The 24,154-nt window shown below is 35.8% G+C and overlaps 1 long non-coding RNA gene across 2 annotated transcripts in view; it reads left to right on the top strand.

Moving 5' to 3' along the window:
* The window catches only part of LOC309652640, a 213,634-nt gene that overhangs the window by 37,432 nt on the left and 152,048 nt on the right, over positions 1-24,154 (top strand). Inside the window, exon 3 of one of the 2 annotated variants that reach the window (XR_014258833.1) lies at positions 440-553. This is a non-coding gene — a long non-coding RNA (uncharacterized lncRNA). Of the gene's footprint in view, positions 1-439; positions 6,773-24,154 lie in introns of those variants that run through there. The other variant, XR_014258834.1, reaches the window with a different exon arrangement.

Here is a 24,154-nt window from a genome sequence, read left to right as displayed (position 1 = left end):
TGCATGTGAAAAAAAAATCTACCAAATAGATGGAGAGGCCACAGAGGTCAAACTGCCTCCCCATCAAAAGTAAAAATAAATAATAAATTTAAAAGCACTTATTACCTAAAATGTAATAAGTGTGGACTTTATGTGAAGAAATCTACCTGGGTTTATCTTGAATCTCTCCTAAAATTAATGCCTGATTGGTTGTAGAATATGGCCCCAGCTTATGAATAGAAACTAAGTGAAGTGTCCTCAACTCCCAGCAATAGTAGAGACATTTTCAAAGTCAAGAGTGATGAACTTGGATGGCTCCATTTGGAGTACTTCTCAATACTTCTCACAAACACAAAAGAAACACTCCATGAAATAATAACTGGCATGAGGAATCTTCCGTACTCGGAATCATCAAGGAAATACGTCTGTCATTCAAGTCCATCTTTTCTTGATCCTATAGGCTGCCCGTCTGGCGTAAGAGAATGAGACAAAGGAGGAGAAATATGAGATGGGGTGGAGTTGACAAAGATGAAGAACCGGATAGTACCTTAGGAGTGATGCAGGACCGGACTAGGTAAGAGACCCAGCTCCGAATTGAAGACTATGAAATTCTGATCATTACAATACAGTGGACATTTTAACTGCAAACTTGAGACTGTCCTTATGACTAAAGGTGACCAAATACCTTTTCATTATTTAACAGTGATCGTAAAGGTTATGGGATCTGCTTGAAATTTCATCCTAGACAGGGGAAGAATTGGTCCTACAGAGTTGGTCTAAAGGGTCAGTAAGAGGAGCAAATGTTTTATGTTTGTGCCTTAAGAGACACTACTTGTACAATAAACAGATTATATGGTTATTTTATGAAAGACAAATACAGGGCCCACAGGAACGTGTATCTTCCATAGAGCAGTTGTAATGTAGACCTTGATCTGCTCCTCGATGACTTGTGAGCATCATTGTAATAACCTAGAAGAGGGAGGTAGAATTTGGTGAATATATATACTATGAACTACTTAACAGTTCTGATATAACTAGAACTTGTAAAGCTTTTCAGTTTTCTGTGCTAATTACTAATGTTACACATTCCAATCCTATATATTTGTTCTGAGATAAACAGACAGAAAATGCCACATTGGAAACATGAGAGAATTGGGGGATCATTCATTTAACACAGGGGTGAAGAATGTGTTGGCTGAGTTTAATTTTTGCCTGAATCATTTAGATAAACTCTATCGCCTGTGTTTGAGGCTTCTTAAGGAAGAAGTTATAATACTTTTGCAGGGGTGGGGGGAATTGTTTCAAAGTTTTTGATTTTTCTTATTTTCGCTTGTCACAAGTGTTGTTGTTGTTTTCTAACGTGCAAATACTCTAAAAGCCTACAATTTCCTCTACAAAATTACAGTGAAGTATGACTGAGCAATTCAAGTGATCATTTTAAGTCCTGAATTTGAGTTGCTGCAAAGTAGTTGAAGAGTAAGAAGCTATAATATTCAATACTTAATGCAGCAATCCTCAGGATGAACTTCCATCTCACACACCTTTGAAGCCAAGATGATGCTTATCTGAATTATTTGGTTGAAGTGCTCTTTACTGCAAAGGGCCTATTATCAATATATACAGCATAACCTTGTGTGGTGTCTAAGGGATCTCGACAAAGTTTGGAAACGAAGTCTGTAAAGTCATAGTCTTGATAACTATTAGCATGATATGATGTATCAACTGCTTGGTAAAGCCAGAACGTATGTTCTATCTATAGGATTGGATGATTAGCAGTAGAGTGATTTATATCAAAATATTAGCATGGGTTCTCAAACTAGGATCCACTAAGCACTGTCTGTCCCATATTGCTGCGTAAACCATCCTGTCTCTCTCCTTCTAGAGACACGACCAGTGCCCCAGGAGACATTTGATGGTTTATCTAGAACGTTAAGTGACTTTTGAATTCCTTAGAATTGACTGATCATGTACTCTTATCAGTAACACTTTTCTGAGTGTACATCACACATACACACACATATTTTTATTTATTTTTAAATTTATACTTTATACTTGTACTAATGTTCCAGTACATTATGTTTATTACTCAACATATGCAAATATTAGAAATGTAAGATTTTTGAGGTAAAGATTAAATAACAATTATTTTCACAAAGATATTTTACAAGAGTCTTCAGCCCTAGATTCTGGTTTCAAAATTCTTAACTTCTGTTTGAAGGGAAAAAAATTAATAAGATGCCATAAGTGCTTCAGTGTGTATTGCCCCAATGAGATCTCATTTTGGAAGTCTGCTGATTGTGGAATTTGGTAACCAGGGGAGTGTTATGTGACAGAAATTAGCCAGCCTTCAAAAATAATCCACGTAGTTGATGTAAATGCATGCATAGATCAAGCAAATTTTAAGTACAAATATATGGAGTGATAGGGTTGTGTTCATGATATGTATTGGAGAAGAAAATATTAAAACACTTCCCTGCCTCAGAAACTTAGAAGTGAACGCTGTTATCATGCATTGTGGGACAGACACAGAAGAGGATATTCCATTACACCAGGATTATTCTAATAAATTAATTTGCAAGAGGCAAGAAAGGTAGAGCCAATGATTTCAACATAAAGAGAGCTTTCCTATCCTCTAAAGGTAGGATGGAACTACACTTTAATGACACCTTGCTCAGACGAACACTCACAGCAAACTGGAGCATCTGTAATACAGAGGCAGGAGACAGAAAGAAACTTGTCCCAGGTAACCAGACACATATACTCACATAACCATGTTGGATCATTCAAGCATGGTTTTTAAGGACAACCATAGCTGTTCACCTTTTTATTAAGTCTAGAGACTGAAAATTCCCTTAATTTACTAGAAAGATCATGATTAAAGATAGTCTTTTCTATGCAAAGTTGCAAGGGTCGGGGGAAAAGGGAAAATAATAAAAGGAGCCATTTCTCTTCGTTTTTCCTAGCGGAAGTTCTTGACTCTTTATTGAAGAGGGTTTGGAAATTAAAATAGGAGTCCGGCTGCAGCATTCCACAGTACTACTGGAACCAGTGTTCCAAAAGAAAGAAATCTATACTCAAGGACAAAGAATTTTATCTGAAAACATAATATAGGGCAGATGTCAGCAAACTATGGCCAGTGGGTCAAATCTGACCCTTGCACCAGTTTGTGTTAATAAAATTTTAGTGGAACACAGACACACCCATTTATCTCTGTATTGTCTGTGACAGATTTCACAACATAATGGCAGAGTTGACAAGTTACAGCAGAAACAATATTTCTTATAGAGCCTAAAATATTTATTCTCTGACCCTTTACAGAAAAAGTTTTCTGATATATGGTCACCCAGGGTTGATACATACCTTTAAAATTTCTGAAGACTTCTACTTAATGTAAACATTTAATGAGTAAATATTCATATTTATTTTTATAGGAAAAATAATTATACATATATATAAGTATTTCCCTGGATATTTTATCCTCAGTGTCTGTGTTATATGCGTGTGTATAAAACCATTTGATAGACAACACATAGTTCATTCTAGAATGTGGATTCAGCCATTCTTCATCAGTCATTTGGGGCTGTATTCTCAGTTTTTTAATGTGGTAGTATTTTAATTTTTATTTCTCTAATAAATCACAATGTTGATACTTTTTCACATGCTTATTTGATACATATATATCTTCATTGATTTTGTCTGTTAAATGTTTAGCTCATTTTTAATTGGATTGTTTTTTGTTTTTTAATTTTTTTTGGAATATAGTTGATTTACAATGTATTAGTTTCTGCTGTACTTCAAAGTGAGTCAGTTATACATACACATATATCCACTCTTTTAGATTCTATTCCCATATAGGTCATTAAAGAGTATTGAATAGAGTTCCCCGTGCTATTCAGTAGGTTCTTATTAGTTATCTATTCTATATATAGTAGTGGGTGTATGTCTATCCCAATCTCCCAGTTTATCCCTCTGCCCCCCCTTTCCCCCTAGTAACCACAAGTTTGTTTTGTAAATCCGTGACTCAACTTTTGTTTTGTGAATAGGTTCATTTGTACCATTTCCTTAGATTCCACATATAAGCAATATCACATGATATTTGTCTTTCTCTTTCTGATTTACTTGATTCAGTACGAAAATCTCTAGGTATTCTCAGTTTTAAAATGGAATTCTTTTCCAGTAGTATACCATTTGGGTATTTCTTCAGACACCAGGATCTAGAATATCATCCAACTGAAAAGGTCTGTTAACCTGCAGACCGAGAAGCAAACTAAGAAACCAGTTTTACAAAAGGTTGTATTCGCTGTTTTTTGTCCTGAGCTTTTGTGCTGCCTTTCACATATATATCACCTGTGAAGGGCACAGAAGACCATAAACCATTCAGTTCAGCTTTTGTTTTATTTTATTTTTATTTTTTTAACATCTTTATTGGAGTATAATTGCTTTACAATGGTGTGTTAGTTTCTGTTTTATAGCAAACTGAATCAGCTATACATATACATATATCCCCATATCTCCTGCCTCTTCAGCCTCCCTCCCACCCTCCTTATCCCACCTGTCTAGGTGGTCACAAAGCACCGAGCTGATCTCCCTGTGCTATGTAGCTGCTTCCCACTAGCTATCTGTTTTACATTTGGTAGTATATATAAGTCCATGCCACTCTATCACTTGGTCCCATCTTACCCTTCCCCCTCCCCATGTCCTCAAGTCCATTCTGGAGGTCCTCATCTTTATTCCTGTCCTGCCCCTAGGTTCTTCATAACCATCCTTTTTTTTGTTTTTTTTTTTTAGATTCCATATGTATGTGTTAGCATACGGTATTTGTTTTTCTCTTTCTGACTTACTTCACTCTGTATGACAGACTCTAGGTCCATCCACCTCATTACAAATAATTCAATTTCGTTTCTTTTTATGGCTGAGTAATATTCCATTGTATATATGTGCCACATCTTCTTTATCCATTCATCTGTCAGTGGACACTTAGGTTGCTTCCATGTCCTGGCTATTGTAAATAGAGCTGCAATGAATATTGTGGTACATGACTCTTTTTGAATTATGGTTTTCTCAGGGTATATACCCAGTAGTGGGATTGCTGGGTCTTATAGTAGTTCTATTTTTAGTTTTTTAAGGAACCTCCATACTGTTCTCCATAGTGGCTGTATCAATTAACATTCCCACCAACAGTGCAAGAGGGTTCCCTTTTCTCCACACCCTCTCCAGCATTTATTGTCTGTAGACTTTTTGATCATGGTCATTCTGACTGGTGTGAGGTGATACCTCATTGTAGTTTTGATTTGCATTTCTCTAATGATTAGTGATGTTGAGCATTCCTTCATGTGTTTGTTGGCAATCTGTATGTCTTCTTTGGAGGAATGTCTATTTAGGCCTTCTGCCCATTTTTGGATTGGGTTGTTTGTTTTTTTGATATTGAGCTGCATGACCTGCTTGTATATTTGGAAATTAACCCTTTGTCAGTTGCTACATTTGCAAATATTTTCTCCCATTCTGAGGGTAGTCTTTTCATCTTGTTTATGGTTTCCTTTGCTGTGCAAAAGCTTTTAATTTTCATTAGGTCCCATTTTTTTAATTTTTGTTTTTATTTCCATTTCTCTAGGAGGTGGGTCAAAAAGGATCTTACTGTGATTTATGTCATAGAGTGTTCTTCCTATGTTTTCCTCTAAGAGTTTTATAGTGTCTGGCCTTACATTTAGTTCTTTAATCCATTTTGAGTTTATTTTTGTGTATGGTGTTAGGGAGTATTCTAATTTCATTCTTTTAGATGTAGGTGTCCAGTTTTCCCAGCATCACTTATTGAAGAGGCTGTCTTTTCTCCATTGTATATTCTTGCCCCCTATATCAAAATTAAGGTGACCATGTGTACCTGGGTTTATCTCTGGGCTTTCTATCCTGTTCCATTTTTCTATATTTCTGTTTTTGTGCCAGTACCATATTGTCTTGATTACTGTAGCTTTGTAGTATAGTCTGAAGCCAGGGAGCCTGATTCCTCCTGCTCTGTTTTTCTTTCTAAAGATTGCTTTGGCTATTCGGGGTCTTTTGTATTTCCATTCAGATTGGGAAATTTTTTGTCCTAGTTCTGTGAAAAATGCCAGTGGTAGTTTGATAGGGATTGCACTGAATCTGTAGATTGCTTTGGGTAGTATAGTCATTTTCACAATGTTGATGCTTCCAATCCAAAAACACGGTATATCTCTCCATCTGTTTGTATCACCTTTAATTTCTTTCATCAGTGTCTTATAATTTTCTGCATAGAGGTCTTTTATCTCCTTAGGTAGGTTTATTCCTAGGTATTTTATTCTTTTTGTTGCAGTAGTAAATGGGAGTGTTTCCTTAATTTCTTTTTCAGATTTTTCATCATTAGTGTATAGGAAGGCAAGAGATTTCTGTGCATTAATTTTGTATCCTGCTACTTTACCATGTTCATTGATTAGCTCTAGTAGTTTTCTGGTGGCATCTTTAGGTTTCTCTATGTATACTATCATGTCATCTGCAAACAGTGACAGCTTTACTTCTTTTCCAATTTAGATTCCTTTTATTTCTTTTTCTTCTCTGATTGCTGTGGCTAAAACTTCCAAAACTATGTTGAATAATAGTGATGAGAGTGGGCAACCTTGTCTTATTCCTGATCTTAGTGGAAATGGTTTTAGTTTTTCACCATTGAGAACGATGTTGGCTGTGGGTTTGTCATATATGGCCTTTATTATGTTGAGGTAGGTTCCCTCTATGCCTACTTTCTGGAGAGTTTTTATCATAAATGCATATTGAATTTTGTAGGAAGCTTTTTCTGCATCTATTGAGATGATCATATGGTTTTTATCCTTCAGTTTGTTAATATGTTGTATCACATTGGTTGATTTGCATATATTGAAGAATCCTTGCATTCCTGGGATAAACCCGCCTTGATCAGGGTGTATGATCCTTTTAATGTGCTGTTGAATTATGTTTGCTAGTATTTTGTTGAGGATTCTTGCATCTATGTTCGTCAGTGATATTGGCCTGTACTGTTCTTTCTTTGTGACATCTTTGTCTGGTTTTGGTATCAGGGTGATGGTGGCCTCATAGAATGAGTTTGGGAGTGTTCCTCCCTCTGCTATATTTTGGAAGAGTTTGAGAAGGATAGGTGTTAGCTCTTCTCTAAATGTTTGATAGAATTCGCCAGTGAAGCCATCTGGACCTGGACTTCTGTTTGTTGAAAGATTTTAAATCACAGTTTCAATTTCATTACTTGTGATTGGTCTGTTCATATTTTCTATTTCTTCCTGGTTCAGTCTCAGAAGGTTGTGCTTTTCTAAGAATTTGTCCGTTTCTTCCAGGTTGTCAATTTTTTTGGCATATAGTTCCTTGTAGTAATCTCTTATGATCCTTTGTATTTCTCCAGTATCAGTTGTTACTTCTCCTTTTTCATTTCTAACTCTATTGATTTGAGTCTTCTCCCTTTTTTTCTTGATGAGTCTGGCTAATGGTTTATCAATTTGGTTTATCTTCTCAAAAAAACAGCTTTTAGTTTTTTTGATCTTTGCTATTGTTTCCTTCATTTCTTTTTCATTTATTTCTGATCTGATCTTTATGATTTCTTTCCTTTTGGTAACTTTGGGGTTTTTTTGTTCTTCTTTCTCTAATTGCTTTAGGTATAAGGTTAGGTGGTTTATTTGAGATGTTTCTTGTTTCTTGTTTCTTGAGGTAGGATTGTATTGCTATAAACTTCCCTCTTAGAGCTGCTTTTGCTGCATCCCGTAGGTTTTGGGTCTTGGGGTTTTCATTGTCATTTGTTTCTAGGTACTTTTTGATTTCCTCTTTGATTTTTTCAGTGATCTCTTGGTTGTTTAGTAACGTGTTGTTTAGCCTCCATGTGTTTGTGTTTTTTCTGGTTTTTTTCCTGTAATTGATATCTAGTGTCATAGTGTTGTGGTCAGATAGGATACTTAATTGGATTTCAATTTTCTTAAATTTACCAAGTCTTGATTTGTGCCCCAGGATATGATCTATCCTGGAGAATGTTCCATGAGCACTTGAGAAGAAAGTGTATTCTCTTGGTTTTGCATGGAATGTCCTATAAATATCAATTAAAATTGATATGTTTAATGTATCATTTAAAGCTTGTGTTTCCTTATTTATTTTCATATTAGATGATCTGTCAATGGGTGAAAGTGGGGTGTTAAAGTCCGCTGCTCTGATTGTGTTACTGTTGATTTCCCCTTTCATGGCTGTTAGCATTTACCTTCTGTATTGAGGTGTTCCTATGTTGGGTGCATAAATATTTACGATTGTTATATCTTCTTGTTGGATTGATCCTGTGATCATTATGTAGTGTCCTTCTTTGTCTCTTGTAATAGTCTTTATTTTAAAGTCTATTTTGTCTGATATGAGAATTGCTACTCCAGCTTTCTTTTGATTTCCATTTGCATGGAATATCTTTTTCCATCCCCTCACTCTCAGTCTGTATGTGTCCCTAGGTCTGAAGTGTGTCTCTTGTAGATAGCATATATACAGGTCTTGTTTTTGTATTTGTTCAGCCAGTCTATGTCTTTTGGTTGGAACATTTAATCCATTTACATTTAAGGTAATTATCGATACGTATGTTCCTATTACCATTTTCTTAATTGTTTTGGGTTTGTTATTGTAGGTCTTTTCCTTCTCTTGTGTTTCCTGCCTAGAGAAGTTCCTTTAGCATTTGTTCTAAAGCTGGTTTGGTGGTGCTGAATTCTCTTAGCTTTTGCTTGTCTGTAAAGGTTTTAATTTCTCCATCAAATCTGAATGAGATCCTTGCTGGGTAGAGTAATCTTGGTTGTAGCTTTTTCCCTTTCATCACTTTAAATATGTCCTGCCACTCCCTTCTGGCTTGCAGAGTTTCTGCTGAAAGATCAGCTGTTAACGTTATGGGGATTCCCTTGTATATTATTTGTTGTTTTTCCCTTGTGGCTTTTAATATTTTTTCTTTGTATTTAATTTTTGATAGTTTGATTAATATGTGTCTTGCTGTGTTTCTCCTTGGATTTATCCTGTATGGGACTCTCTGTGCTTCCTGGACTTGATTAATTATTTCCTTTCTCATATTAGGGAAGTTTTCATGTATAATCTCTTCAAATATTTCCTCTGTCCCTTTCTTTTTCTCTTCTTCTTCTGGGACACCTGTAATTCGAATTTTGGTTCGTTTAATGTTGTCCCAGAGGCCTCTAAGACTGTCCTCAATTCTTTTCATTCTTTATTCTGCTCTGCAGTAGTTATTTCCACTATTTTATCTTCCAGGTCACTTATCCATTCTTCTGCCTTAGTTGTTCTGCTATTGATTCCTTCTAGAGAATTTTTAATTTCATTTATTGTGTTGTTCATTATTTTTGTTTGCTCTTTAGTTCTTCTAGGTCCTTGTTAAAAATTTCTTGTATTTTCTCCATTCTGTTTCCAAGATTTTGGATATCTTTACTATCATTACTCTAAATTCTTTTTCAGGTAGACTGCCTATTTCCTCCTTATTTGTTTGGTCTGGTGGGTTTTTACCTTGTTCCTTCATCTGCTGTGTGTTTTTCTCTTCTCATTTTGATTAACTTACTGTGTTTGGGGTCTCCTTTTCACAGGCTGCAGGTTCATAGTTCCCGTTGTTTTTGGTGTCTGCCCCCAGTGGCTAAGGTTGGTTCAGTGGGTTGTGTGGGCTTTCTGGTGGAGGGGACTAGTGCCTGTGTTCTGGTGGATGAAGCTGGATCTTGTCTTTCTGGTGGGCAGGACTGCCCCCGCTGGTGTGTTGTGGGGTGTCTGTGACCTTATTATGATTTTAGGTAGCCTCTCTGCTAATGGGTGGGGTTGTGTTCCTCTCTTGCTAGTTGTTTGGCATAGGGTGTCCAGCACTGTAGCTTGCTGGTCATTGAGTGAACCTGGGTGTTAGCATTGAGATTGAGATCTCTGGGAGAGCTTTCGCTGTTTGATATTACGTGAAGCCAGGAGGTCTGTGGTGGACCAGTGTCCTGAACTCGGCTCTCCCACCTCAGAGGCTCAGGCCTGACACCCAGCCAGAGCACCAAGACCCTGTCAGTCACACGGCTGAGAAGAAAAAGGAGGAGAAAAAGAAAGAAAGAAAGAAAAAAATAAATAAAATAAAGTTATTAAAATAAAAATAGAAAATAATTATTAAAAATTTAAAAAGTAATTTTTAAAAAGAAAGAAATAAAAAGAAGAGAGTAAACCAAAAAACAAATCCACCAATGATAACAAGTGCTAAAAATTATACTAAAAAAAAAAAACCAAATAAACCCCCCCCCAAAATGGTCAGACTGAACCCTAGGACAAATGGTAAAAGCAAAGCTATACAGACAAGAAGATCACACAAAGAAGCATACACATACACACTCACAAAAAGAGAATAAGGAAAAAAAAATATATCTCTTGCTCCCAAATCCCACCTCCTCAAGTTTAGGCTGATCTGTTGTCTATTCAGGTATTCCACAGATGCAGGGTACATCAAGTTGATCTTGGAGATTTAATCCACTGCTCCTGAGGCTGCTGGGAGAGATTTCCCTTTCTCTTTTTTGTTCCCACAGCTCCTGGGGTTCAGCTTTGGATTTGGCCACACCTCTGTGTGTAGGTCACCTGAGGGCATCTCTTCTTCGCTCAGACAGGATGGGGTTAAGGGAGCAACTGATTAGGGGGCTCTGGCTCACTTAGGACAGGGGGAGGGAGGGGTACGGAATGCGGGGCGAACCTGTGCTGGCAGAGGCTGGCATGACATTGCAACAGTGTGAGGCGTGCCTTGTGTCCTCCTGGGGATGTTGTCCCTGGATCACGGGACCCTGGCAGTGGCAGGCTGCACAGGCTACCGGGAGGGTAGGTGTGGATAGTGACTTGTGCTTGCACACAGGCTTCTTGGTGGCTGCAGCAGCAGCATTAGCATTTCATGCCCGTCTCTGGAGTCGGAGCTGATAGCTGCAGCTCGCGCCCGTCTCTGAAGCTCGTTTAGGTGGTGCTCTGAATCCCCACTCCTCGTGCACCCCAAAACAATGGTCTCTTGCCTCTTTGGCAGGTCCAGACATTTTCCCGGACTCCCTCCCGGCTAGCTGTGGCGCACTAGCCCCCTTCAGGCTGTGTTCACGCAGCCAACCCCAGTCCTCTCCCTGGGATCTGACCTCCGAAGTCGGAGCCTCAGCTCCCAGCTGCCATCCGCCCCAGCAAGTGAGCAGACAAGCCTCTCGGGCTGGTGAGTGCTGCTTGGCGCCGAGCCTCTGTGCGGGAATCTCTCCGCTTTGCCCTCCGCACCCCTGTGGCTGCGCTCTCCTCCGTGGCTCCAAAGCTTCCCCTCTGCCGCCCGCCGTATCCGCCCACAAAGGGGCTTCCTAGTGTGTGGAAACTTTTCCTCCTTCACAGCTCCCTCCCACTGGTGCAGGTCCCATCCCTATTCTTTTGTCTCTGTTATTTCTTTTTTCTTCTGCTCTACCCAGGTAGGTGGGGAGTTGCTTGCCTTTTGGGAAGTCTGAGGTCTTCTGCCAGCGTTCAGTGGGTGTTCTGTAGGAGTTGTGCCAAATGTAGATGTATTTCTGATGTATTTGTGGGGAGGAAGGTGATCTCCACATCTTACTTTTCCGCCATCTTGAAGGTCTCTTGTTTTATTTTAAAAGTAGAGTTTATCTCTCACAGGAGTACCCCCAAGTAATTTACCTGGACATTTATTTGTGCAGTTGGAACATACCACTTCTTTGCATCTCTCTCCAGGGAAAAATATCTTTGCATGAATATCCTGCCCTTTTTTATGATATTTTATGTTAGTAAACAAGAATGATCTTTTTCACATCCATTTTCTCTCCACTAGCTACTTTTACTTTCAGAGATAAAATTTTGAGTAGATAACTTTCCTGCATCATGTGATTAGGAAATGTATATACAGTGTTCACAGTAAACAACTGGATTAGAAATTTGATCCAACCTTTCTGTCCCCAGTCTGCATCATTTCTTGTTTCAGTTCAGCTTTAGAAATTTATTCATTTGAATCATTGTCTTTAATAGATCATCTAAAAATTAATGTGCCACTAGTGGGGATGACTCCATAATATCTTCCTATGAGTTAATATAAATGAGAGAGATCCTGAGGAACTGGTGGGTGCTGTAGCAGTAGTTTCAACAACAGTGAGTAAGATGGCAGGATTAAGCCCAGGGTACGGTGGGTAGCAGGGGGATGCTGGGTACTAGGATGGATGGATAGTACAGAAAAACTGAAGATGTCAGTAGAAATGACACATAATCTTCTCCTGCTTTACAGTTCTGCCTAGGGCCAGATCTGCTCAGGAGTTCGGTATGCTGACTATTATTTTCCTTCAGAGAGAGAGTATGGGGGAGAAACAGGAGGAGGAGGAGGAAGAGGAGGAGGAGGAGTAGTGGAGGGGAGGAGGATGAGAGAAGAGAAGAGAAAGAAACTCTGCCTATCTGTAGTTGCTTGCTGCTTTAGGAATTTCTAACGAGAGGGTCTAAATGACTCTTTCCTATCCTGGGACTTTGTGTTTTTGCCTTTCTGGATCCCATATTACTTTGTGTCTATTATTTAAGTAGTTTCTTCAGAAGGGTATTCTCCTAAATGAGATTACTTTGGCAGAGTGGCAGAATTATTACAATTCTCATCATTATTGGGTTATGGCTGCAAAATTTCCCATTAACATATATAAAATATGTTCACCAAGATATAATAGAATGCTCTGGGCCCTTGGAAGTGTCTCATTGCACAATGAATATGCAAAAGGAAATGTTATCTGGCATGGTAACAAAAAGCATAGAATCAGGGAGACAGTGAACAGTTAGCTACACTTTTCTTTGTTCTTTATTTTTAGTCTAAAAACTGATTTGACAGTCTATACCAAGGAAATAATCTCACCCTTCAAATAACCGTTAAATATTTGTATTGAGTTAGATTACATTTGTAGGAAATGGATAAGTCTTATGAAATGGGAGGTAGTAGTTTTAACCAGAGGAATATTTTATTGACTTATTTGTACATATCTGTCACAGCCTTGGGTCACAGAGGTTCAGTGCTACCTAGTGGCTATTCATTGACCCAAAGTAACAGACTTGTCCCTCAATGGATCACAAGCTAGTAATGGTTCTTAAGGTATAAAATGACTATAGTGGTAGAAAAGAGATAGAGTAGGTGTTGTAAAATCCTCAGAGAGGATGTACTTGACAATAAGCATGTTAATGTAAATTATCCTATTATATTCTATTCTCTGTTGTCCCAACGAAAACTGTGCTATTTAAGCCCACTGAAAACAATGCTTAGCTGTGCTTTTAGCTATTCCACTTTATCTGAACATCCCTTTTCTTCTCTTCCCCTATTTTTTTAATGAAGCCTTAGCAAAAAAATCCCCAAACTTTGACATTATTAATTTACTGTGCCTTGGGAGCAGTTACTGTTAATTCAAATGCACATTTCTTTAATTTAAAGTAAAAATGAGGGGCTTCCCTGGTGGCGCAGTGGTTAAGAATCCACCTGCCAATGCAGGGGACACAGGTTCGAGCCCTGGCCTGGGAAGATCCCACATGCCACGGAGCAACTAAACCCATGCGCCACAACTACTGAAGCCTGCGCGCCTAGAGTCAGTGCTCTGCAACAAGAGAGGCCACCACAATGAGAAGCCTGCACACCACAAGGAAGAGTAGTTCCCACTCACCGCAACTAGAGAAAGCCCGCACGCAGCAACGAAAACCCAATGCAGCCAAAAATAACAAATAAAACAAATAAAATAAATAAATAAAAATAAAACAAAAAAGTAAAAACGAGAAATATACAAAATGATTATATTTCATTATGCAAATTTATTTTCTTTCTTGCTAAAAAGATTTGGTTATTGCCTTTGCTTCAAATGGAACACAAATGAGGCATGAGAACTCCCATTGCTTTTTCACAGTTGAAAACAACATTGAGTATTAACACAGTCATTAATATTACATAAAAGCTCTAATTCAGTTGGTAATTGATTTGTGTGGTACCACACAATAAAGAAATAGTAACTATTTAAAAGAGCTTACAGCTGAACTGTGATAAAAATCACTATGGACTATTGACTTGAGCTAAATATACTAGAGATTTCTTTGCCTAACAATATAATCAACATATATTATTTATGTTTTTAGGATTTTGAGCTGCGTTTTACATTGCTACGTGGATGATTAGTAAACAAGGAGTTTGAGCTTTATTGAACATGTACAGTTTCATTATTCTCCTTTTCTGGTAAAACACTGATTATGAAGTCAAATATAAACTTTAATTTTATATTAGAAAAATTTTAAAGCCATCATTCTTCAGATGTGATTCAAAGTTGTAACCAGGGAATTCACAGAAAGAAGGTATTCACATTAATCTATTGTTTATGTAAAGTTGAACTGGCATTGGTATTGTCATTTAGAGCATGTATTTGTCATTATGAAAAATAACACGATGTCTTGAAAAGATGATCTTTTTTAAAACAAATATTACATATTGAAATTTTAATTTCATTTTTTGTGAACCGTCTTTATTTTATATCTAAATTAAGGAAATACATGTTTGAATTCAGTTTTATGAACACATTCTCAGTCACAATGACATTGTGTTTCCAAAAGAAAATAATATTTTGAAAAATAATTCTCATGCTAATCATATCAAATCAGCAAATGCAGTGCATTTGAATTTCTGATATCTGTGTTTTTCCTTTTGCAAATTTGGTATTGCCAACTTGTCTTGGTATAGTAATATGAGACTAGTTCGGATACTGCAGACCAGTGGTTCTCAAGTGGAAGGAATTTTGCCCTCAGAGGATATTTGACAATGTCTGGAGACTTTTGGGTAGTTACAACTTGGGGGGAAGTGCTCTTGCATCTAGCAGGTAGAGGCCAGGGATGCTTTCAAACATTCTACAAGGCACAGGAAAGCCTCCCACATCAAAGAATTACCAGATCCTAATGTCAGCGGTGTTGCTTTGCTGTGGGTTAAGAAATCCTGCTGTAGGGCAGTGCTGCCCAAGAGAAATACAATGAGAGTCACAAATGAGAGCCGTATATACAATTTACAATTTTCTAGTAGTCTCATTCAAGAACAAAAAAGAAACAGGTGAAGTTTTTTTTTTATTGAAGTGTAGTTGATTTACAACATTGTGTTAGTTTCTGGTATACAGCAAAGTGATTCAGGTATAGATAGATAGATAGATAGATATAGAGATAGATGTAGAGATAGTTTCTTTTTCAGATTCTTTTCCATTATAGTTTATTACAAGATATTGAATGTAGTTCCCTGGGCTATACTGTAGGACCTTGTTGTTTATTTTATATAAAGTAGTTTGTATCTGCTAATCCCAAACTCCTGATTTAGCCCTCCCTGCCCTTTCCCCTTTGGTAACCATAAGTTTGTTTTCTATGTCTGTGAGTCTGTTTCTGTTTTGTAAATAAGTTCATTTGTATCATTTTTTAAGATTCCACATATAAGTGATATCAAATATTTGTCCTTCTCTGTCTGACTTCACTTTTATGATAATCTCTAGGTCCATCCATGTTGCTGCAAATGGCATTATTTCATTCTTTTTTATGGCTGAGTAATATTCCACTGTGTGTGTGTGTGTGTGTGTGTGTGTGTGTGTGTGTGTGTGTGTGTGTGTGTGTATGTATACCACACAGATGATGTGATTTTTAATAATGTATTTTTAACCTAATATATCTAAAATATTATCATTTTACCATACATGTAATATATGAAAGGTATTTTATGTTATTAAATATTTTGAGAAATCCAGTGTGTATTATACACTCAGTAACTCTGAATTCAGACTATCCACATTTCAAGTGCTGGATAGCTGCTTATAATTGGTGGCTATTTGTACTAAGCGTAGCTTGCCTATATTCCCACCTTTACCACTGTTCACCCATATCTTACATACAGAAAAAAATAATGTCTATACTGAGTTGCGCCACCAAGTGTGACCAGTGTGTTCTTCTATTTATCAACGGAATTTATCCAAGGAGTTTATTAAGATTAACACTTTCATATTAATATTATATCTCATCTTGAAAATTACCACTTTTTATGATCTTTAGTCACAAAGTCAGAAGGAATATCAGGGGAATGTATGGGTTGGCCAAAAAGTCATTTGAGTTTTTCCATACCACCTTACGGAAAAACCCGAACGAACTTTTTGGCCACCCCAATAGTACAACCTCCATTTGAGTCCATCAATTCTGTCACTTACAGTGTCAAGTCTATTGAGCTATATCACCTATATCTCTATCACAGCCTAAAGTCAGTTTAATAATAATAAAAGAGGGAGTAATTTTCTAAGAGGAATCTTAAATACTGTTTTTTATTTACTCGAAGAAATTCTAGTATACTAAGACAGACAAAATATTGAGGTAGACTTCTCTCGTTTAAAATTAAATATACTATTCCTGTGATTTGCTCCCATTTAATGTGACACTAGAGTGCTCATTTGTATTTTCATGAGGACAATGAATCTGTGGTTAATGGCTTAGAAATGATGATGTTAGGTCAAAAATACCCCCCCTTTTTAAGTACAGTTATTATGGAATTAACTTTACTCTGGGCAAATAAGCAATAAATTAGGGTTATCATATGAGTAGCCAGTGCTAACCAGAATCCTGACTATTCTTAGAGGAAGTTGGAAACCCATCTTTCCTTAGTTTTTATTCTCCTGCAAAATATAGGGCTGTCATAAATATAAACATAACAAGTATCACTTTAATTGTTCCTTTAAAGGAATAAAACAACCTTGAAATACTAATAAAATATTATATTTTTCCCACAGAAAACATAAACAAATTGTTTAGATGATTTAATCTATTGTTGAAAACTCCTGTACTACTATATATGGTGTCTGCGATGAATTTGAACACATATTTTGGTCCATCAAGTAACTTATCTTAATTTTGGTGCCTTTCCTCCTGTGGAATCTCCCTCAAATGGCCAGGAATTATGGGGGATTTCTGTTTCTGGTTTGAAGAAGTAGCTTCACACTTGCAAATTTTAGATGGAGTTGGTATAATAACAAAGTCTTTGAATTTCTCTAAAACACATTAAGAAAGTTCTCCACTCACAAAAGATGGGAATCTTAGAATTGAAGAGAACAGATTGTCAAATGAAGCATGATGGTAGGTGGTAGAAATTAGTTTAAAATAGTTATCTACTCTTCAATAATTGTTGCTGAAAATGTACCATCTGCTTTAAAAGAATAATCACTTGTGGCATATCATGTTAATACATTCATGAGAAGGAAGGAGTTTATTTTTGAACGTCCATTTACTAGAGTCACTAAGTATATTTGGCCAACGTGCTAGGGCAATATTAGAAAATTTTCAGTGAGCTATGTGATACATCTTTCAGCCAGGTAATCTGTATGATCTGGTTTGGAATCACTACCTCAGTTCTTTCAGAATTCTTTGGTGAAGAGAATTAAAGAGATGTCTTACAAATGAAGACACATTAGAGGTGAAGTATTGGTCAAATTGACATCTAAATGCTTGAAATATTAGGGGGGAAGTTAAGTTTCATAAATATTCATTGTCAGGGTTTGACAAATATCTTGCAAGTAGGCTGCTATGTGTATCAATAGTATTCTTTACCAGAAAATATAAAATGGTTTCTGTTTTATAAGCATGTAATCAACAACAGTGGAATAGGTAATATTAAGTACTCAGTATTTTATGTTAGATATGATACATTCAGTTTTTCACAATGTGCAAAACAAAATATGTTCTAGGCAGATGATAATAGTAGATAATATGCTAAATATTTTGGTCTGTTCCTTTAAGGGTCACCTAAAGCATCTTTGCGTCTTTTTCATTTCCTCCTCAATGATCTAGTGATTGATTCTCATTCTATAATATGGAAGCTATTCATTTTATCTTGAATTTCTTTGGCATGTATTTTTATCTAATTCCCCGTTAACTACTCCCTTCCTTTTAGAAGACAAGCACCCTTAAGGGAAGTGACTATCTTTTATTCTTCTAAATAATTTTTCTCTAATCTAGCACATGTGTTACATATAGTAGATGCTTAATCAATATTGGTTTTAATTAAATTGAATACTATATGCTACTCCCCATTTTGAGATTAATTGGCTGTCATGTATTAAGGAAGGAATTTAATACACAGCTCATTTTTCAAAGAGAAATCAGCCAGATGGATTTTTTTTTCCATTCAAGTGGTTGACGCTTTTATATTTATTCCATGTGAAGTGTGCTCTTTCTGTCACATCTCTCACTTTAATGAGTTGATAATGTCACCAAATGGTTTTTGGCTATATCAGAACAGGTATGTGTAGGAAGTAACTGGAATTCCCTTATGAATACCTGCAAATGTCAAATGAATTTCTAATGTAGGCATTAGGGGAAAAGAAGAGAACATGTGAGTTAGTGAAAAAAGTGAAGACACACTCTTTGGTAGATCTGCAATAGAAAGTACCTAGGATGGTGCAATCTCCTCTTCAGAAACACAGGAAGTACATCTGTCTCTGTCTCTATGTATGTGTGTGTGTGTGTGTGTGTGTGTGTGTGTATATATATATATATATATATATATATATAATTTTTAACTCACCTTGATTCTTTGCTCACTTAAAAAAAGAGTTATCTAGTATACTAGATACTAGTATATTTACCTACATCTTTGGAGTTGGTTTACTAGTGAACACTGAAGAATTTTGCAAATACAAACATATTATTTAAGCTACCTATAGCAAATACAACTAGCCTTCAGGCATTAACTCAAAGACTGGTATCTGCCTACTGAAATAGAGCATGCTTGGAGCTACTAGCTTCCTAGTCTCATCTTAGTTGTTCACTTAGTACCTGTATGACCTTGTCAAGACATTTAACCTATGAGTCAGTTTCTACATCTGTAAAGTCAGATTTGGATGTCATATGTTTTAATGAGTCTTCACTCTGTATGTGTTTACGTGTGACTGTGTGTGAATAAGACAGCCTTGATTTAATTCCCTCCTATATCACTTGTGAGCTTTTTACCTTGCACAAGTTATTTACTGTGCCTAAGATTCAGTCTCATCCTTTCCAAAACAGGTATAAATAAGCATGTGTTATGAGGATTAACCAAAAATAAGGATGTAAAGTGCTTATGATATATAAAATCTCTGAAATTTTAACTATTATTATGAGAGTTTTTCAAGCCATCAAAATGCCTTAACTATTTTTGTTTAATTTTAGTATAAATCCTTCTATTTGCAATATGAATGTAAAGTCTTCTGGCTCACCTTTCTTAATCATGCTCCAAGTTTGATCATAAAAATAAAAGAAAAAATGTAGTATGTTTTATTACATATGCTTTGTTGTATGGAAAAGTATTTCTGAAGATATGGAGTGTCAAGAGCTAAGCTAATTAGTCAATGAAAAATATAATGTGAAACTCTTTAATGAGTAAGTCAATATAAAATGCTTATTACTTTAGGGATTTTAGAGTAGTTCAAATCTTTGCTCTTGAGAATTTATAATCTAGATATCAAGGCAAGAAGCAAATAGTAAAAGCAGTATAATTCATAGTTGATGGTAAGTAGAGATATTAATAATTACTGGACTTTGGACAAGTGAGAATGGCATGTGCTTTGCTGATGAGAAAAATCCTGAGATAAGAGACACGTGTTCACCTGAACATTGACAAAGGGCTAGACTGCAACAAACAGAGAGTGATGCACAGGAAGTGGGAGAACAGCATGAGTATTAGGACAGGAGTGGGGAAGACCATGATGTGTTTTGGAGATAATGGATAGATAGGTCTGGAGATTTTAAGGAGATAAGGCTAAAATGATGAAACTGAGATCTTTAAATGCCAGTTTAAGAACTAGGATTTTTCCTTCAAAGAGGGAAATAGAAGAGAGGAAAGTTTTTTAATTTTAACACAGAACTTCAAGGAATTTGCACAGGTGTACCTAGCCTTAGAGTGTTGAGTTAGGTGAGAACAGTAGGAAATGAAGATAAAGTCAGAGGAGCAACATGGGAGAGGGTATCCAGATCATGAATGGTCTTTTTGGGTCGTGCTAAGGATTTTGACTTGAACACTGTGTGAAATGGGGAGTTGAGGGCTTTGGGGAAAATTAATTATTTGATTTGACTTACTTGTAATGGATTATTCCAGCTTTTGTAGTGTAAATAGACGGGAGGAGAGCAAGGGTGGAAGCAGGGAGACAGGTTAGGAAGCTCCTTCAGTCATCCAGGCAACAGATGATGGTAGCTTGGAATGAAATAATATCAATGGGAATGATGAGAAATGGTGGATACTAGATATATTTTGGAGGTAGAGCAACAGAATTTTCTGACTAATTGTATGGGAGTCGTGCGAGAAATAGAGTGGAGGATGACTCAAAAATTACTGGTCTGAGTAGGTAAAAGGATGCAACTGACACGAGCAAAGGGGAAATCTGTGAATGAAGAAAGTTGGAGGTATGTGGGACATAGAATTTTTCAGTTAGGGGTATGTAAGTTTTGAGGTATCTATTAGATATCCAAGTGGAGATAACAAATTGGCATTCAGATATATGTTACTAGAGTTCAGAAAAGAAATTCAGGCCGAAGATAACAATCTGAGAACCAAGGGCATATAGATGAATTTGAAAGCCATTTGACTAGAGGAGATCAACAAGGGAGTGTATATGGAAAAGAGAAGAGGATTGGAAACAGACGCCTAGAGTACATCTGTGTTAAGAGTGTAAGGTTAATAGGAGGAGTCAGAAAAGGAGACTTGAAGTTGTGGTCAGTGAGGTAAGAGAAAAATGAAGAAATTGTGTTGTCCTGGAAACTAAGGGAAGAAAGTGATAGTAGGAGAGAGGGACATTGAGAGTAGGGTTGTTGTGTTGGGAGGATGTAAAACTGAATGTGAATTTCAGGTTGACTGAAGTAATAAGACAATCAGGAGGAGTCTTTCCTCTATGATCTTGGGTAGATGATGAATTGTAAGCTGGGACAGTCTCATTGTTATGGCATGTAGATAATTTCTAGTGGAGAGTTTCCGTATTTTCCAAGCATATCTCATCATTGTTTTCACATGTTGTTATAATCATTGATGTGTTTCTGCCACAAAAGTGAAATTAATCATCATATATTCACTTAGCCCAACATAGCCAATATATTATTTCATCATAAATCTATATACAATATTAATGAAATATTTTACATTCTTTTATTCATGCTAAGTCTTTGAAATCTAGTATATATTTTACACTTACTGCACACATCTCAATTTGATCTAGACATCTTTCCAAAGCTTGATAGCCACATGTGGCTAATGGCTACAATAATGGCAGCACAGATCTAGAGAATTTCAAGAATAATAAAGTAAGGCAAAACTAAAAACAGGTCTTCCTCTCTCATCACTGCTTTGAAATTGTATTGTGTCTTATTAAACCATGTAATGAAATTTGGGGAAGGGCTCTTCTTGAAACCTATTTTAATTAGCTCTAACCAAAATTAAACATGTCTTCATTATTTAAAAAAGAGAATGACTTGGCCTTGTGCGAGTCTGTGTGTGTGTGCGTGTGTGTGCGTGTGCATGAGTGTGTGTGCATCAACTATGTTTATGAGCCTGGGAATTCTTTAAAATTATTTTCCAAATTAAAAATTATTATTGTAGTGCCACAATCATTGTCATTTTCCTAATTATTTGGAATCTCACTCCAAAGTACTAATCAATATACATATCACTGGTCAATAGTCTAACAGAAATAGTACAATTCTGAGGCTTGCATGCTATACACAACATCCCCAGTTAAGGACTATACAGCAAAATCATGTGGCTTATAACTAGTTATCTCCTCCCTGGAGGATAAATAAATAAATAAGTAAAACAAAACAAAATTAAAAACTTTGAAAAAATGTGGAAACTATGTTAATTAAAATTGCTTTCAAAAGGCTCATATTACTGTGTACATTATTAAATGGAATTTTTAAATCCATGCTTTTTCTTTATCCTCAAGTTAAAATGTAGATGCCTTGAAACTGAGAGGTAGCTTACAATTCCAAAATCAATGGTAAGGAATATATCTCATGTACTGAAGAGTAAGTGATATAGTACATAATTGTGTTCATAATATGCATTCCCCACTACCCTCGAGGAATTTTAATTATGGAAATCAATTAATGGGGGACAATGTCAGTGATGTTTCTCATATATTGAAATCATTGCTATTGTTAGCAGAATAATATCAAAAGCAGCTAGCTCTGACCTATTCAGTTAGTCACTTATGCTTTACCACAAAGTAGTATGCCAACAAATAAGACAAGCGTAATTCTTGGATAACGTCACTATGATTCCTTCTCATAAAGTATAATTTAACTTTTCTCTCTTTATTAAAGTTGAAATGTCTAGATGAATCAAGTTACTTCCTTTTCAAGGCAAAAACACATATTGTGTCTATTTTACGAATATTTCTACAAGTACATTAATACTCATAGATGTGTCAGCAAAGCACAATTTGACAGTGATAAATGCAAAAATGTGTGTATGTGTGTGTGTGTATACATGATATAGTTTCTATCAACATGATGTCAGCTTTGGGAGCACCGAAGGAAGTATGTTATCCATGTTATCTACAAAAAGGAAAAAAATATATTTTCACTATATTTTACTTAGGAAAGATATATTTTCACTATATTTATATATTAATGAATATATTTCCCTATATTTATATATACTTCACTATATTTTATAGAGCACATCAGAAATAAGTTAAGGGTTGAATAATGTATCTTGACATATAAGTTCATATATTAACAAGTTGATTAATGTTTCTTATTATCATCTCTAGAATAAATAAAACCCACAAATTAAAATTTATCTTAATATGTTTATACATTACAGTATGTACAATACCAGGTACTTAAAAAACATTTGCCAAAATACCACTGCCTGGCAAATGCTTTTCCATCTACCAAAAATGAAGAACTTGCAACTGTTGTTCCACTGAGAGTTTGTGGAGTCCTGGTGACCATGAGTAAGTTATTTAACACTTAGAAACCTTCGTTTTCTCAGTTGAAAAGTGAGATCTAGGAAGTAAAAAGGTTCAAATACGCCTTATACTATTGACATTTCCTAGAAACATAATGTTATCTGTTACTCCAGTGATTCTATTATTAATGTATCTGATGACAGATCTACTTTATATGTATATAAACAATATAATTTTTCTTTTTAAGCCATTGTAAAATGTACACACTGTTATTTTTATCAGGATATAAATAATTTTTTAAAAAATGTATCCTGGAATACAGGTCTAGGGTCAAACTTTTCCTAAAATTCAGAATTTGCCATCATGCTAGTTCCTCTTTGTTGCTGCATTCAAAAATATTCCTTTTCTTGTTTTTGAAATATTAATTTGATTAATTTATATGATTTTAACTCTGAAAGGAAACAAGGTAAAGAGAATTTTTAAAAAATCTCACAGCCCTAGTAATAATTTGAATATGTGATATTCTTCAAGCTTGCAACTGTCCCATATTTCCCTTCATATAATGATATTACCCTAAAAGTCAAAGAAAAAATGGTGAATGTCTTTGAAAGACATTCTTTTTACTTTCCATTTCATTAAATTTTAAGCAATATTGTTAAACTTTTTTCTCTCAATTTATTCATAGTTTTTTTTTGCATTTTCTGATAAAATATTTTTAATTACAGTTATATATATATAGCAACTTGATAGAAAGTAAACTTTGGTAAAATGTAGTTTAATTAATATAATTCTATAACAAGGAAATATATTTATTTCCATGTAATTTTATAAAATATGTACCTTTCTTAACTTTATATATATATATATATATGTTTACACATACATATATATAAAATCTCCAAGACAGGACCTGGGTTTTTGACATTTTAGAAAGGTGTATTGAAAGAGGGGTGATGGGAAGGCTATCAAGATAAATGGAAATTTTTTACAATTTTATTGCTGGTTTGTTCTGTTTTGCCTGATGTATATAAGGCATCCAGTGGTGTGTTGGAGCCAGCCTGTAGCAGCTCAAGAGAGCTGGTTTTGTACATCTCTTCCCAATTCATGTTCAAGGATCCCACTTAATAACTTGATATCAGCCATGGAAGGAGTATGCTACAGATCAGAGCTTTTCTTGTGTCTTTAGAGCCTATTGTTAAACATTTCCCAGCACAGGACTGGATATATTCATTGTTTTCCGAATTTAATATCTGATGATT

This window comes from Balaenoptera physalus (genome assembly GCF_965194825.1).
Source record: "Balaenoptera physalus genome assembly, chromosome: X".
NCBI lineage: Eukaryota > Metazoa > Chordata > Mammalia > Artiodactyla > Balaenopteridae > Balaenoptera > Balaenoptera physalus.
Note: the sequence above shows the minus strand (reverse complement) of the source record. Positions and strands in the feature narration are given on the sequence as shown.